This window comes from Leuresthes tenuis, unplaced genomic scaffold, assembly GCF_036924035.1.
Source record: "Leuresthes tenuis unplaced genomic scaffold, fLeuTen1.0.hap1 SCAF_4, whole genome shotgun sequence".
In the NCBI taxonomy this organism is placed as follows: Eukaryota; Metazoa; Chordata; class Actinopteri; order Atheriniformes; family Atherinopsidae; genus Leuresthes; species Leuresthes tenuis.
Genome location: NW_027325358.1, coordinates 30,066,110 through 30,084,174, shown reverse-complemented (window position 1 = coordinate 30,084,174; position 18,065 = coordinate 30,066,110).

Sequence of the window (18,065 nt, the reverse complement as noted above, 5' to 3'; positions counted from 1 at the left end):
CCTGTGCTTACTCCATTGTTTCCTGTTAAAAAGATTGAAGATGCTGGCCAGCCAGATGAATGGCGTTTTGTACAGGACCTCCAAGCGGTGAATGCTGCAGTTCAGCCACATGCTCCTACTGTGCCCAACCCACACACTATTTTGTCTCAAATTACATCAGATGCACAGTTTTTCTCAGTGGTTGACTTGTCGCCAGTGCACCCTGATAGCCCATTTTGGTTTGCTTTTTAGTTTGAAGGGAGATCTTGGACTTTTACCCGGTTATGCCAGGGGTACTGTGAAAGTCCCACTATTTACAATGCTGCCCTCAAAGCTAGTCTGGATTAACTTCAATCAACCACAGGCTCTGCTCTTTTGCAGTATGTGGATGACATCCTTTTATGTAGTCCATCTAAACAACAGTGTGAAAAAGACCAAATGACTCAAATAACTTTCTTGCTTTCAAAATTTTTCCTCTAGTGACGCTGACTTAGAGAGGGATGAAGATAATCATGTTTAATTGTTCATGTTTTGATTGTTTATCATTGGACCCTTTATTACTATGATGCCTGCATTTTAAACTCACGTTGTGTGCAAATGCAGGCTGATGTTTTACAGATAAAGTTATTATTTTCCTTGTTTCTTTTGGGTTGATTAATATAATGGTATTATTATAATCAAAAGGGAGGAATGTAATGGAAAATAATTCTTATATGCATTGTATTGAGTGTTACTGTGTATAACCTGCAAATGACCGAGCTGCAAGGTACCAACCTGCCCTGTTTTCTTAAATTCCTCTTTACAATGGTGGGCTTGTTATAATGAGATAGCTGCACTTTAGGGGGGACAGGGTTAGGCTGGTATTTACGAGGGTGTCTGGGTAACCTCAACTGATGGTTGGGGAGGAAAGTTAGAAGAACAATCAATTATACCCAAAAACAGATGACGTGATGAGCGGGCAATATAACTGTGTGTTTTTGCTTCAGTGGTCAGAGCAACTCTGTATTCTGTACTGTGTTGTTCTCTCTTGCAAGATATTATTATTAAAGCCTCTTATCTCCTCACAAGAAAATAACTGACTCCCCAAATGCAAGTGTCAGGACAAATGATCAAACTTCTCCAAGCTTCAGTCTGCAGAGAAGTACAAGACAGGGTTGCTCACTTTCTCCCTCACTTTTTGCTATTTTCATCAAACCTTTAGCAGCTGCTATCAGACAAGATAGAAATATTAAAGACATCCAACCCCAAAATATTGAGCATAAAATAAGTCTTTATGCTGATGATGTATTACTTTTCCTTCAGAACTCACAGACGTCTCTCACTCACACGATCACACTCATAAATAAATTCTCAGCACTTTCTGACTACTCTATCAATTGGTCTAAGACCACAGTTCTGCCCATTAACTGTAGGGTCCAGAATATACCTGCGATCACTTTACAGTCAGGAAATATTAGATATTTAGGCATAAACATTTCCTCCAGGCTCTCAGAGCTAACAAAGCTAATTTATGTGCAATTATTAAAGACAGTAGAGGACAATCTCTCTCGTTGGAAGTCCTTACCTATATCACTTATGGGGAGAGTTACAACCATTAAAATGATGACACTACCAAAAGTTAACTATTTGTTCTCAATGATCCCCATAAAACCAACCTGCTACTTGGTTTAAGTCACTAGATTCATGCATCTCTAAATTTCTGTGGAAAAACAAACCACCACGTATTAGTTTAAAAACCCTACAGAAGACCAAGGACAGTGGTGGATTAGATTTACCTAATTTTCAGCACTATTCCTTAGCCAATAGGTTACGGTATATATCAAAATGGTTTAAACCTAGCCCAATAGATGAACATGGATAAATATAGAACAAGCATTGTGTGATAATCTGGAAATCTCTGACCTGCCACTTATTAGTCAAAACGTAAAAAATCACAAATGTTTCAAAAGCATTAACATCAGCACCTCTCTGACAGCCTGGTGGGAATTTCTTAAAATAACAAAGTCTTCACTTGTCCCGTGTAAGCTTACACCCATCTGGAACAATCCTGACATCCTGCAAAACAAAAAAATGCTAAACTTTACTCTGTGGAAGATCAAAGGAATCAAACATCTGGAACATATAATCCAAAATGGACAATTTATTTCATTTGATGAGCTCATATCACAACATGAGATAGGCAGCAATAAATTCCTAGAATATCAACAACTTAAGTCTATAATAACAAAGAAATATATCCTCCACCAACCAGACTTACAACTCCCGATTAGGGTAGCAGAATTTCTAAGCATCTGCACCCCAAAACTACTATCAAAAATGTATAAATTATTGTCTAAGATAGATGACACAATGTCTCTACCGTCCTCAAAATGGGAGGCAGATTTATCCATCAGTTCTAGTCATAGCTTCTGGCCACAAATATGTTTGAACACCTTCAGAATGACTCAAAATCCTAATTTACAGCTCATACAATACAAAATTCTTCATAAAACACACTATACAGGACAAAGGATGTTCAGGATGGGTCTAACACACTCAAACATCTGCTCACATTGCACAGATAACACATCTGATGATTATGCACACGCTTTGTGGTTTTGTGCGCCTGTCCAGAAGTTCTGGCTTGAAGTCTGTGCGGACCTATCAACATGGCTAAAGTGTAGCATTCCTGCATGCCCCACACTGTGCATACTGGGTGACTTAGACAACATCAACATGGAATTTAGCTTAGCACACATGATCCTCACAGTGTTATGTATAGCAAAGAAAACTATTCTCATGAACTGGAAAGCAAAGAACAATCTGTATATTAACCAGTTTAGAAATCGCTCTGGGCGGTTGGGTGTGTGCTGGGGGGGGCTGTGTGGCTTCGGGCGTCTGGTGGTCTCTCGGGTCGTGGGGACCGGGTTGGTCATTGCTAGGGGGGACTGTGTGTCGGGCTTGGAGGGCAGTTTTGGGGGCTTGCGGGTTGGGCTGTCTTGCGGTGTGGGGCGGGGTCCCTTAGGGGCCTTGGGGTGGTGGCTGCTGGCTCTGTACCGGGTGACCGCGCCGCTCTGGCATGGGTGGTGGAGCTGGGCCTTGACCTGGTGGCTTGCCGCTGCCTTGTGCCCGGGGCGGGGCCCTGCCTGTGCCTGGGGGGTCTGGGTTGCCCTGGACATGCCACAGTATGCGTGGGTTGGTGCAGGTCCTGGTGCCGGGCTCGTTGCTCTGGGAACTCCAAGGTGTCCGCAGGTGGTTGTTTTTTTAGGGTGTTGGGGCGTGCGGTGAGGCGGAGGGGGTCTGTGTGGGGGTGTGCTTTTCCCCTGTTGGGAGGGGCCTGGGGGGGCCTGGGTGATGGTGGGTCTCAGGCCCGGGCTGCTGCGACTGGTGTGACCGGGTGATTTGTTTGTTTGTTTGTTTGATTTTTGTTGTTGTTTGTTTGTTTTTGTAGAGGTCCTCCGGGGTGGGGTTGGGTTGAGTGGTGTGGGGCGGGATTGGTTCCTTCTGGGGGTACAGTAGCTCCCGGAATATGGTGACTGCAGGCCCCGAGCCTGATGGACATCAGGCCCTCCTGCCCTGTGTTGGGTCCCAGGTAGCAGGGATGCCTATTGCAGCCAGTCTCTGTAAACATAAACAATAAACATTTACAAAACTTCCCTTGGCAAAGCAAATCTGTTTGGCATAAAGGTATTCAGACTACAATTCTGCTGCCAACAACACTAAACCTTTAGGAATCAGAGAATAAGCTTATTTTCACGAGTTCTACACAATTTCGGATTTTGATATAAAATTAATTCCTTCACTCAAACCAAGTTAAAACTGCTTTGTCCTTCATATTTATCCATGTCTAAATAGCTTTAAACAAAAAAGAACGTTGTACTTTGCAGGATAGGAAAGAACAACACTAAACCTTTTCAGGAATCCGAGAATAAGCGTTGTTTGACGAGTTCTACACAATATCGGATTTTGATATAAAATGAAATCCTTCACTCAAACCAAGTTAAAACTGCTTTGTACTTCATATTTATCCATGTCTAAATAGCTTTAAACAAAAACAAACGTAGTACTTTCCAGGATAGGAAACAACAACACTAAATTTTTTCAGGAATCCAAGAATAAGCTTCTTTTCACGAGTTCTACACAATTCCGGATTTTGATATAAAATTAATTCCTTCACTCAAACCAAGTTAAAACTGCTTTGTCCTTCATATTTATCCATGTCTAAATAGCTTTAAACAAAAAAGAACGTTGTACTTTGCAGGATAGGAAAGAACAACACTAAACCTTTAGGAATCCGAGAATAAACTTATTTTCACGAGTTCTACACAATTTCAGATTTTGTTATAAAATGAATTCCTTCACTCAAACCAAGTTAAAACTGCTTTGTCCTTCATATTTTTGCATGTCTAAATAGGTTTCAGGCATAAAATTCTTCATATTACCCTGTATGTGAAAGAAGCATACTTGTGATGGAGCAATACACTCCTTTGGGGTAACCTAAACTGATGGTTGGGGAGGAAAGTTAGAAGAACAATCAACTATCAACCAAAGACAGATGACGTGATGAGCGGGCAATATAACTGTGTGTTTTTACTTCAGTGGTCAGAGCAACTCTGTATTCTGTACTGTGTTGTTCTCTCTTTCAAGATATTATTATTAAAGCCTCTTATCTCCTCAGAAGAAAATAACTGACTCTGTGCGTTACTAAATTTCCACCACAATTTTGGCGTCACGAACAGGATCCCTCGACTGGTGTCTCTGGACCGGATCGCAGTGCATGGCCAGCCTGGACTGAAGTAGCTGTTCCAGCCTCATACCTCCAAGGCCTTTTCTGAGAGAGAGGACTGGCAGGTCCTTTTCCTGAATACCAGCGCTGGGATCATTTTTGAAATATGATAGTCTGAGACGATAGGACTGCTTTTTAGTTTTTATTTGAATAAAAGAGGGTTTCCCGGTTGTGTCATTAGTGAGACAGAGATTTCATGGGTAAGTGAAACTTTTGAAGCAGTCCGAAGAAGTGTGAAGTACTCCGAAGAAGTGTGAGTACAGATTAAGGTCCTCATTGGAGACGTCCTTTGAGTGAAGGAATATATTTCCCCATTCCAAGTCTGAGAATGGGAAACAGTAGGTCTCAGACTTTTGACCCTACCGGGGGACCTGAGCATGATGAAATGAAAAAGACATATGGTCCAGAGGTTTTCCACCTGAAGGTTCTTTTAGTATGTTAGAAATAAGAAAATTAGAAGAAAAGTTTTGCAAATATGAGAAAGAGATGAAGCAAAAAAAAGAAAATTAAGTTTAAATAAGAAGTAAGAAAGGTATAGAATTTTGGAAAAAATAAAGTGTATTAAGAGAAAGAAAGGAAAATGTTAAACAAATGCCATGACGGAATGATGATAATAATTTAGTATTAGCTGTGCCGGATCCAGACCTGGACTCCTGCCCTCCACGACGCCTGCAACAACAACAGCCAGCCCTGCCACAAGCCTCTGGCTCTCGGGAAGAAGGGACTTCTTCCATCCTCCCTCGGGAAGAAATTCCATCATTCTCACAACATCAGTTACATAGGTCTGATGATGAGGAAAAGGAAGACGTTTGGTTCTCCAGCATACCTGCCCAAGAACTTTTAACGCAAGTGACAAAAATCCTTTACCCACAATCTGGACTTCAGAGATCTAAACGTGAGAAAAAACAAAACCAGATTCAAACCATGCCTATGGTTAAAGTTGCAGTTCCCACTGGACCATTACTGGTTTATCGACCCTGGACTGAGACTGACATCATGGAAGCATAACAATGCTTACCAGATCCAGAGATTTCTGGACCCCATTTTGCTGACGAGTTGCGAGATTTCTGCGCACAATTCTGCCTGACTGGGGTTGAATTGCGTCGCATATTGGCAAAAAAGTTCAAACCGACCGACCTCGGCAAAATAGAGGCCAGTATGCTACAACTGGATTTGCGACCTACCAACAGTGAACGAGGACATAATGATAACGCTCAATATGAAGCAGCCATCCAAAGACTGTGTCAAGCCATCACCACTCAATTTCCAACCAAAATCAATATGTCCCACATTTACACCTGCAAACAGAAACCTGGTGAAGGGACTGATGATTTTGTACACCGCATCCTTGAGAAAGTCAGCAAGCACAGCGGTCATCAGAGACCAAGGGATTTGGGTAATGAATCAGGACCATGGGAGAGTATTGCATGCAATGGAATGTCCAACCATAGTTGGTAAAAAGCGGGTAAGAAAAGGTTAAAATACCCGACTGTACACAATCAATAGTGGGAGCGTATGTGTTCGGCTACAAGAAGGTGTGAAAGTCCGACCATGGTTTGTAAAAAGCGGGTAAGAAAAGGTGCGAATGCCCGACAATGTATGATCAAAAGAGGGAGCGGAGGTTTTCGGCTGCAAGAAGGTCTGAATGTCCAACCATAATTTTTTTTAAAACGGGGAAGAAAATAATCGAAAGCCCGACTATACACCATCAAAAGCGGGAGCGGAGGTGTTCAGCTGCAAGAAGGTCTGAATGTCCATCAATAATTGCTAGAAAACATGAAAGAAAATTTTCGAATATCAAACCGCACATGATCATAAGCGGGAGAGGAGGTGTTCAGCTGCAGGAAGGTTTGAATGTCCACCCATAATTCCTGAAAAATGGGTAAAAAAAAAGGTAAGAATGCCCAACCATACATCATCAAAAGCAGGTGTGAATGTTAGATCATAATTTGCAAAAAGCTGATGAGAAAGGGTGAGAATGCCCGACTATACACCATCAAATGCAGGAGCGGAGGTGTTCGGCTGTAAGGAGGTGTGAATCTCCGACCATAATTGCTGAAAAATGTGTTAGAAAAGGTAAGAATGCCGGACCATACATCATCAAAAGCGGGAGAGGTGGTGTTCGGCTGCAAGTAGGTGTGAATGTCCAGCCATAATTACTCACAAACGGGTAAGAAAAGGTAGTATTGCCAGACCATACATGATCAAAACAGGTGGTTTTAACAGGTGGTTCGGCTGCAAGAAGGTGTGAATGTCCGACTAAAGTTCAAATATATTAACAAAAGCGGGAGGAGAGGTCTTCGGATGAGAGTGGTTGAGAATTTCCAACCATAATCTATAAAATGCGGTGAAAAAAAAGGTGTGATAGAACACTAAAAGGTGGAGCGGAAATGTTCGGCTGCAAGAAGGTGTGAATGTCCGACTATATTTGGTGAAAAGCAGGTGAAGCAAGGTCTGAATGCCCAACCTTACATCATGAAAAGCGAGATCAGAGGTGTTTGGCTGAGAGAAGGCCACAGTTTGCGATGCAATAATTAAAGGCCTCATGCCAGATGTCGCCACTGAAGTAAAGAACATTTACGTGGGATGGTGTGAGGGTCCTCGTTTGGCTGACGTTCGCCGATATGCTCGCCATGCTCAGAACCAAGTTGAGACGCGTAAGACAACCAAAAGGGACAAGTGTGAAAAGGAGCTGCATTTGGCAGCCATGACCATGTATTACGCAGTTGGTGTAAACAGAGGACGAGGCCGAAGTCGAAGACGTGGACGTGTGGGAGAGGAGGTCGAAATGGGCCACGCCAGAGCTATGATCCGAATATTTGTTTTTACTGTGGCCAGACTGGACACTGGAAGAAGGACTGTCCACAGTTGAAAAGTGATGAAATTGGGCAAAAGGCTGACTGAGGGTGGGAGGCAGGTTCTGGACGTCACGCGGCAGCGGAGCCTCAAACTAATGGGTGATAGCACAAACACACTCACACATTTTTCCTGCTCTGTGTAGTGAAGAAACGCTTGCCGACTGTGATTCACGTAGTAAAGTTTTGCATGCTATTTCCGTCCTAGAGCAAAGATATTTCTCTCAGAATATAGGAACTTATGTTCATCAGTAGTGACGTCAGGGGAGTTTGATTGTCCTCCAAAGTTAAGTGGAAACCACGTTTACTGTATGTCTGCCTCAGGCCAGGTTGTGAAGGAGAAAATGACAATGCCCATTGCGTGTTGTCACTCCCGATGAGCTCTCCTTCAAACACTCATTTTTGTTATCAGAGTTGTGTCCCATTAACCTGATGGGCTGTGATCTCATGTGTAAATTAGGCATTATTTTAACTTCTACACCAGAGGGTGTTAAGGTTATGTTACAGCCTGACAAAGTTTTCACAGCAGTGCAGTTTGATTCATCGGCACTTACATATGCTTATGAGTGGAAACTTCCCAGCTCTCCTTTTTCACAACAACTAGTGGAAGAAGCAAAAGTCTTAGTTTCACCCCTTTCTGATTTCATGCAACCTACTGATTTGCACTGCACATAACACATTTCTTTGGAGCCTGACAATGACTATGAGAAGAAGTGAAAAAATATGTGCGCCTACTTTATTGGCTGTGTCGCTCACTCCAGAGCACTTCGATTTTTTTAATGTTTGTGGCACTCGCCCTCACATTTCCTTGGCCAAACGTACACACTGGCAGTGACAAGGTGTGGGAGAGTTTGTTGCTACATGTCAGAAATAAATGGAGTGGACCGTTTCACCTGCTGATCCAAATTTGATGTTTTCTGAACGATTGTCAGCATACAAAAAAACATTTTTGAGTACAATGCATTGTCAAAGAACTGTGGACTTAATTCCTACCACAGAATCACATTTTGAAGCATGTTTTTTATCTGAAACAGATTTGTCTTCGATACCCATGTTGGCTGAAGTGCCCAATGATCTTTGGGCTAAGAGCAAATATGATGTGGGGTTGATAAAAGGCTGTGAACCAGTAATTGTCACCCCTAAATCAGACTTTTGTCCATGTAAAAAACAATACCCTTTTAAGCCTGAAGCAATTAAAGGGATTAAACCTGTTTTTCAATCTTTTCAGAAAACAGGCGTTATTGTTCCTTTTGAAAATTCACCTGTGCTTACTCCATTGATTCCTGTTAAAAAGATTAAAGATGCTGGCCAGCCAGATGAATGGCGTTTTGTACAGGACCTCCAAGCGGTGAATGCTGCAGTTCAGCCACATGCTCCTACTGTGCCCAACCCACACACTATTTTGTCTCAAATTACATCAGATGCACAGTTTTTCTCAGTGGTTGACTTGTCGCCAGTGCACCCTGATAGCCCATTTTGGTTTGCTTTTTAGTTTGAAGGGAGATCTTGGACTTTTACCCGGTTATGCCAGGGGTACTGTGAAAGTCCCACTATTTACAATGCTGCCCTCAAAGCTAGTCTGGATTAACTTCAATCAACCACAGGCTCTGCTCTTTTGCAGTATGTGGATGACATCCTTTTATGTAGTCCATCTAAACAACAGTGTGAAAAAGACAGTGAATCTGTTGAAACATCTTCATTCTTATGGCCATAAAGCCAGCCTTTCTAATTTACAGTTTGTACAGGACGAAGTCACCTTTTTGGGTCATGTGATTTCTAAGGATGGGCGCTCACTTTCTCCTAAACGTGTTGCTGCAGTTCAGATCATTCCTAAACCAGTTACTAAAAAACAGCTTATGTCATTCTTAGGTATAACATCTTACTGCAGGAACTTTATTCCTAACTACTCTTTTCTCGAAGCTCTCTTAGGTGCTCTTATCCATGGTAAAGGCCTCCAGTCAGCTGATCGTGTTCCATGGACTCCTGAGGCTGAATCAGCCTTTAGCCAGCTTAAGCTGGCTCTTCAAACAGCACCAACACTTGGCATTCCAGATCCTCATAAACCTTTCATACAGGCAGTTGATGAGAAGCATGGTTGTATGACATCTGTTCTTATGCAGGAACATGGGGCAGGCAAAGGCCAGTGGCTCATTTCTCAGCAAAACTGGACTCTGTGGCTGCAGGCCTGCCTGGTTGTCTTCGTGTTGTTGCAGCTGCAGAGAAAGCTGTCCTGGCCTCCCAAGATATTGTGGGCTACGCTAATTTGACTGTTTTGGTTCCTCATGCTGTTGCCATTATTCTTCTCGAGCAGAAAACTTCACATCTTTCAACTACTCGTTGGCTCAGATACACCTCTGTGATATGCCAAATGTCACTGTTAAACGTTGTACTGTTCTGAATCCTGCTACTTTGCTTCCGACTCCTGAGGATGGGGAGCCTCATGACTGTGAAGCTGTTTTGGAACAAGTTTGTACACCCCGACCTGATCTTTTAGAGACTCCTCTTCCAAACTCTGACATGATTCTTTTTGTAGATGGATCAGCTTTGCGTGATCCAGCCACAGGTACTAACTGTGTTTGGTTTGCAGTATGTTCTTCACATGACACTTTGTTGTCTGGTTCTCTTCCTAAACATTTCTCTGCTCAAACTACTGAGCTTATTGCACTTACTGAAGCTTGTAAGTTGGCAGCTGGTAAGTCTGTCACTATTTACACAGATTCCAGATATGCTTTTGGTGTTGTTCATGACTTTGGTGCGCTGTGGAAACACAGGCATTTCCTTAAATCAGATGGTAAAACTATTCTGAACTCCAAGCAGGTTTCTGATCTTCTTGATGCGATCCTTTTGCCTACAGCAATCTCGGTCTGTAAGTGTGCGGCTCACACTAACTCAGACAATCCTGTTGCTTGTGGCAATGCCAGAGCTGATGCTGCAGCTAAGCAAGCAGCTAAATCTTTTCCTGTTTTCTCTTCCCTCTCTTTGCAGGCAGAAGACTCCCTCACAGATCTCCATGCTTTGCAAACTTTTGCCTCTGCAGATGAAATTTGGTCCTCTGGACGCATTTGGTCCTCTGTGGGTGCAACTCATATGGATGGTGTTTGGATGGGACCTAATGGTAAACCCTGTCTACCTAAACATTTTTTTCCTCATTTTTCAAAATTGACACATGGGTTGGACCATGTGTCAAAAGGGGGGATGCTGAATGCACTCACTGCTCAGTGGTTCACAAAAGGGTTCAGTTCATATGCGCAAAAATACTGTCAGTCATGTATGGTTTGTGCCACACATAATGTAGGAAAGGCATTACACACATCGCAAGTTGCACACCCTCCACCAGAGAAACCTTTTGAACATTTGATGATGGATTTTGTTGAACTCACACCAGCTGAAGGAAAGAAATATGCACTAGTAATAGTGGACGTGTTTAGTAAATGGGTTGAAGTTTTCCCTGCAAAACATGCAAACAGTAATGCAGTGACTAAAGCACTGCTAAACAGAAATCATTCCTAGATGGGGCATTCCAGAGAAGATCAGCAGTGATAATGGCACACATTTTGTAAACACTGCATTGACTGAGGTTGGTAAATTCCTGGGAATAACCTTGCGCACACATTGTGCTTATCATCCACAGAGTGGAGGTGCTGTGGAAAGAGAAAATGGTACATTAAAGTCCAAGTTAGCCAAATGTTGTGAAGAAACAGGTCTGCCATGGACAAAAGCATTACCTATTGTGCTTACCTACATGAGAATGAGAATCAGAGCTCAAGTGAATCTCAGCCCATTTGAAATTTTATTTGGCAGACCTCCTAACCTGGGATTGGGACCTGTAACCAGACCCCTCCCTTCCACAACTGTTTGTGATGATGCTATGTTGTCTTACTGTCGAAACCTTTCCACTGTTCTATCTCAAGTTTCACAGACAGTAAAAGCAGCCCTTCCAGCCACAGAAAACACACCACTCCAACCAGATGACAGGTGGTGAAGGAACTTCGCAGGAAACATTGGAAGTCCAAACGTTGGCAAGGCCCGTTCCAGGTGCTACTGGTCACTCATACAGCTGTTAAAGTTGCAGAGAGAGCAACCTGGATTCATGTCAGTCACTGTAAGAAGGTACCAGAACCAGTAGATGACTTCCACCCTGACATACATCAGCCTAACCAACACGCCCGGAAGGACAAAGATAAGAGTCAGCAGTAAAAGCTGTACTCCACCGGTGTGTTAAGTGCTAGTAACCTCTGACACCGAAGATTGAAACATCCTTACTGAGACCTGCGATGAAGGTGATCATACACATGCTGTGAACCATGGCAGAAACTGTTTGTTGTTTGTATTTTCTTATTTGTAACCAGCATGTGCACATTGTACACATTCGTCCTGTACAAACTGTAACTTAGAAAGGCTGGCTTTATGGCCATAAGAAGGAAGATGTTTCAACAGATTCACTGTCTTTTTCACACTGTTGTTTAGATGGACTACATAAAAGGATGTCATCCACATACTGCAAAAGAGCAGAGCCTGTGGTTGATTGAAGTTAATCCAGACTAGCTTTGAGGGCAGCATTGTAAATAGTGGGACTTTCACAGTACCCCTGGCATAACCGGGTAAAAGTCCAAGATCTCCCTTCAAACTAAAAAGCAAACCAAAATGGGCTATCAGGGTGCACTGGCGACAAGTCAACCACTGAGAAAAACTGTGCATCTGATGTAATTTGAGACAAAATAGTGTGTGGGTTGGGCACAGTAGGAGCATGTGGCTGAACTGCAGCATTCACCGCTTGGAGGTCCTGTACAAAACGCCATTCATCTGGCTGGCCAGCATCTTTAATCTTTTTAACAGGAAACAATGGAGTAAGCACAGGTGAATTTTCAAAAGGAACAATAACGCCTGTTTTCTGAAAAGATTGAAAAACAGGTTTAATCCCTTTAATTGCTTCAGGCTTAAAAGGGTATTGTTTTTTACATGGACAAAAGTCTGATTTAGGGGTGACAATTACTGGTTCACAGCCTTTTATCAACCCCACATCATATTTGCTCTTAGCCCAAAGATCATTGGGCACTTCAGCCAACATGGGTATCGAAGACAAATCTGTTTCAGATAAAAAACATGCTTCAAAATGTGATTCTGTGGTAGGAATTAAGTCCACAGTTCTTTGACAATGCATTGTACTCAAAAATGTTTTTTTGTATGCTGACAATCGTTCAGAAAACATCAAATTTGGATCAGCAGGTGAAACGGTCCACTCCATTTCTTTCTGACATGTAGCAACAAACTCTCCCACACCTTGTCACTGCCTGTGTGTACATTTGGCCAAGGAAATGTGAGGGCGAGTACCACAAACATTAAAAAAATCGAAGTGCTCTGGAGTGAGCGACACAGCCAATAAAGTAGGCGCACATATTTTTTCACTTCTTCTCATAGTCATTGTCAGGCCCCAAAGAAATGTGTGATGTGCAGTGCAAATCAGTAGGTTGCATGAAATCAGAAAGGGGTGAAACTAACGCTTTTGCTTCTTCCACTAGTTGTTGTGAAAAAGGAGAGCTGGGAAGTTTCCACTCATAAGCATATGTAAGTGCCGATGAATCAAACTGCACTGCTGTGAAAACTTTGTCAGGCTGTAACATAACCTTAACACCCTCCGATGTAGAAGTTAAAATAATGCCTAATTTACACATGAGATCACAGCCCATCAGGTTAATGGGACACAACTCTGATAACAAAAATGAGTGTTTGAAGGAGAGCTCATCGGGAGTGACAACACGCAATGGGCATTGTCATTTTCTCCTTCACAACCTGGCCTGATGCAGACATACAGTAAACGTGGTTTCCACTTAACTTTGGAGGACAATCAAACTCCCCTGACGTCACTACTGATGAACATAAGTTCCTATATTCTGAGAGAAATATCTTTGCTCTAGGACGGAAATAGCATGCAAAACTTTACTACGTGAATCACAGTCGGCAAGCGTTTCTTCACTACACAGAGCAGGAAAAATGTGTGAGTGTGTTTGTGCTATCACCCATTAGTGGAGGCTCCGCTGCCGCGTGACGTCCAGAACCTGCCTCCCACCCTCAGTCAGCCTTTTGCCCAATTTCATCACTTTTCAGCTGTGGACAATCCTTCTTCCAGTGTCCAGTCTGGCCACAGTAAAAACAAATATTCGGATCATAGCTCTGGCGTGGCCCATTTCGACCTCCTCTCCCACACGTCCACGTCTTCGACTTCGGCCTCGTCCTCTGTTTACACACACTGCGTAATACATGGTCATGGCTGCCAAATGCAGCTCCTTTTCACACTTGTCCCTTTTGGTTGTCTTACGCGTCTCAACTTGGTTATGAGCATGGCGAGCATATCGGCGAACGTCAGCCAAACGAGGACCCTCACACCATCCCACGTAAATGTTCTTTACTTCAGTGGCGACATCTGGCATGAGGCCTTTAATTATTGCATCGCAAACTGTGGCCTTCTCTCAGCCAAACACCTCTGATCTCGCTTTTCATGATGTAAGTTCCTGCGTATGCTGCCGCTTACCTGGATGACGTCATCATCCATAGCAACAGCTGGGCGGAGCATGTTCAGCAGATGGCGGCAGTGCTGGAGTCACTGCGGCAGGCGGGGCTCACGGCCAACCCAAAGAAGTGTGCAGTTGGATGGAGGGAGGTACGGTATCTGGGGTACCACTTGGGCGGCGGACAGGTGCGTCCACAGGTAGACAAGACAGCAGCGATTGCAGCCTGCCCAAAACCTAAGATCAAGAAAGAGGTGAGGCGGTTTTTGGGGCTGGCCGGATATTACCGGCGATTTATTCCCAACTTCGCGGAGCTGACCAGCCCTTTGACCAACCTTACCCGAAAAGGTGCCTCTGATCCGGTGTCAGGTGTCACTTGAGAGGGTAAAGCAGACACTCTGTGGGGAGCCTCTTCTCCACACACCTAACTCCTCTCTCCCATTTGTCCTGCAGACTGATGCATCAGGAAGGGGGTTGGGGGCTGTTCTGTCCCAGCAGGTGCGGGGCGTTGACCGCCCAGTGCTTTACATCAGCCAGAAACTATCCGAGAGGGAGACCAGATACAACACGGTGGAGAGGGAGTGCCTGGCCATCCGGTGGGTGCTGGGGCGCCCATTCACCCTTTGCTCGGACCTTGCTCCCCTCCAGTGGCTCCACCGAATGAAAAATGTCAATGCACGGATCACCCGCTGGTATCTGGCACTACAGCCTTTTAAATTCAAAGTGGTCCATAGGCCGGGGGCACAGATGGCGGTGGCCGACTTCCTTTACAGCTCGCATGGCGAGGTGTGGGGGGGGGTAGGTTAGGCCGGACCGCTCCCCGGCCAAGGTCAGGCGGTGGAGGTATGTGGAGGGGGCGTGGTGCATCAGCTGCAGGAGAGAGCTGTGGAGAGAGCTCTGGGGAGCAGGACTAGGTGAGTGATTAGTACACCGGCAGTCACTTGTCTAATCACTCTCCTCTTTAAAAAACTCAGAGCTGTAAGGAGGATTGAAGTGGAGTCGGCAGCACGAACCGGGAGGGAAGGCCTGCGAACGACTCCACATTCATGAAAAAGGGTTAAATAAACTATACGTTGAACCGTCCTCTGTCTCTGAGTCTCTCTGAAAGAACCTGCAGTGGCAACAGGCCGCCTCAATGTGCAATTATTAAAGACAGTAAAGGACGATCTCTCTCGTTGGAAGTCCTTACCTATATCACTTATGGGGAGAGTTACAACCATTAAAATGATGATACTACCAAAAGTTAACTATCTGTTCTCAATGATCCCCATAAAACCACCTGCTACTTGGTTTAAGTCACTAGATTCATGCATCTCTAAATTTCTGTGGAAAAACAAACCACCACGTATTAGTTTAAAAACCCTACAGAAGACCAAGGACAGGGTGGATTAGATTTACCTAATTTTCAGCACTATTCCTTAGCCAATAGGTTACAGTATATATCAAAATGGTTTAAACCTAGCCCAATAGATGAACATGGATAAGTATAGAACAAGCATTGTGTGATAATCTGGAAATCTCTGACCTGCCACTTATTAGTCAAAACGTAAAAAATCACAAATGTTTCAAAAGCATTAACATCAGCACCTCTCTGACAGCCTGGTGGGAATTTCTTAAAATAACAAAGTCTTCACTTGTCCCGTGTAAGCTTACACCCATCTGGAACAATCCTGACATCCTGCAAAACAAAAAAATGCTAAACTTTACTCTGTGGAAGATCAAAGGAATCAAACATCTGGAACATATAATCCAAAATGGACATTTTATTTCATTTGATGAGCTCATATCACAACATGAGATAGGCAGCAATAAATTCCTAGAATATCAACAACTTAAGTCTATAATAACAAAGAAATATATCCTCCACCAACCAGACTTACAACTCCCGATTAGGGTAGCAGAATTTCTAAGCATCTGCACCCCAAAAGTACTATCAAAAATATATAAATTATTGTCTAAGATAGATGACACAATGTCTCTACCGTCCTCAAAATGGGAGGCAGATTTATCCATCAGTTCTAGTCATAGCTTCTGGCCACAAATATGTTTGAACACCTTCACAATGACTCGAAATCCTAATTTACAGCTCATACAATACAAAATTCTTCATAGAACACACTATACAGGACAAAGGATGTTCAGGATGGGTCTAACACACTCAAACATCTGCTCACATTGCACAGATAACACACCTGATGATTATGCACACGCTTTGTGGTTTTGTGCGCCTGTCCAGAAGTTCTGGCTTGAAGTCTGTGCGGACCTATCAACATGGCTAAAGTGTAGCATTCCTGCATGCCCCACACTGTGCATACTGGGTGACTTAGACAACATCAACGTGGAATTTAGCTTAGCACACATGATCCTCACAGTGTTATGTATAGCAAAGAAAACTATTCTCATGAACTGGAAAGCGAAGAACAATCTGTGTATTAACCAGTTTAGAAATTTTCTTTTAGATTATATTAGCATGGAAACAATGTCTGCTTCCTCAAAACTGAATTTAATTCTCTCTGGTCCCCTCTGATTAGCTTGATCACATAGTGTTGGTGGTGGGTTGCTGTCCCGTCGCTCTGGGCGGTTGGGTGTGTGCTGAGGGGGGGGCTGTGTGGCTTCGGGCGTCTGGTGGTCTCTCGGGTCGTGGGGACTGGGTTGGTCATTGCTGGGGGGGACTGTGTGTCGGGCTTGGAGGGCAGTTTTGGGGGCTTGCGGTACCAGGTGACGGGGCCGCTCTGGCGTGGGTGGTGGAGCTGGGCCTGGACCTGGTGGCTTGCCGCTGCCTTGTGCCCGGGGCGGGGCCCTGCCTGTGCCTGGGGGGTCTGGGTTGCCCTGGACATGCCACAGCATGCGTGGGTTGGTGCAGGTCCTGGTGCCGGCCTTGTTGCTCTGGGAACTCCAAGGTGTCCGCAGGTGGTTGTTTTTTTTAGGGTGTTGGGGCGTGCGGTGAGGAGGAGGGGGTCTGTATGGGGGTGTGCTTTATCCCTGTTGGGGGGGGCCTGGGGGGGCCTGGGTGATGGTGGGTCTCAGGCCCGGGCTGCTGCGACTGGTGTAACCGGGTGATTTGTTTGTTTGTTTGTTTGATTTTTGTTGTTGTTTGTTTGTTTTTGTAGAGGTCCTCCGGGGTGGGGTTGGGTTGAGTGGGGTGGGGCGGGATGGGTTCCTTCTGGGGGTACAGTAGCTCCCGGAATATGGTGACTGCAGGCCCCGAGCCTGGTGGACATCAGGCCCTCCTGCCCTGTGTTGGGTCCCAAGTAGCGGGGATGCCTATTGCAGCCAGTCTCTGGCTGCCCTCTCCGGGGTGGGAGGGACCAGGAGGATGAATTAATTATTCTGCTAGTTTATATATTGTAAACATAAACAATAAACAATTATAAAACTTCCCTTGGCAAAGCAAATCTGTTTGGCATAAAGGTATTCAGACTACAATTCTGCTGCCATAATGCACAATTCCGGATTTTGATATAAAATGAATTCCTTCACTCAAACCAAGTTAAAACTGCTTTTTCCTTCATATTTATCCATGTCTAAATAGCTTTAAACAAAAAAGAACGTTGTACTTTGCAGGATAGGAAACAACAACACTAAACCTTTAGGAATCCGAGAATAAGCTTATTTTCACGAGTTCTACACAATTTCGGATTTTGATATAAAATGAATTCCTTCACTCAAACTAAGTTAAAACTGCTTTTTCCTTCATATTTATCCATGTCCAAATAGCTTTAAACAAAAAAGAACGTTGTACTTTGCAGGATAGGAAACAACAACACTAAACCTTTTCAGGAATCCGAGAATAAGCGTCGTTTGACGAGTTCTACACAATATCGGATTTTGATATAAAATTAATTCCTTCACTCAAACCAAGTTAAAACTGCTTTGTCCTTCATATTTATCCATGTCTAAATACCTTTAAACAAAAACGAACGTAGTACTTTTCAGGATAGGAAACAACAACACTAAATT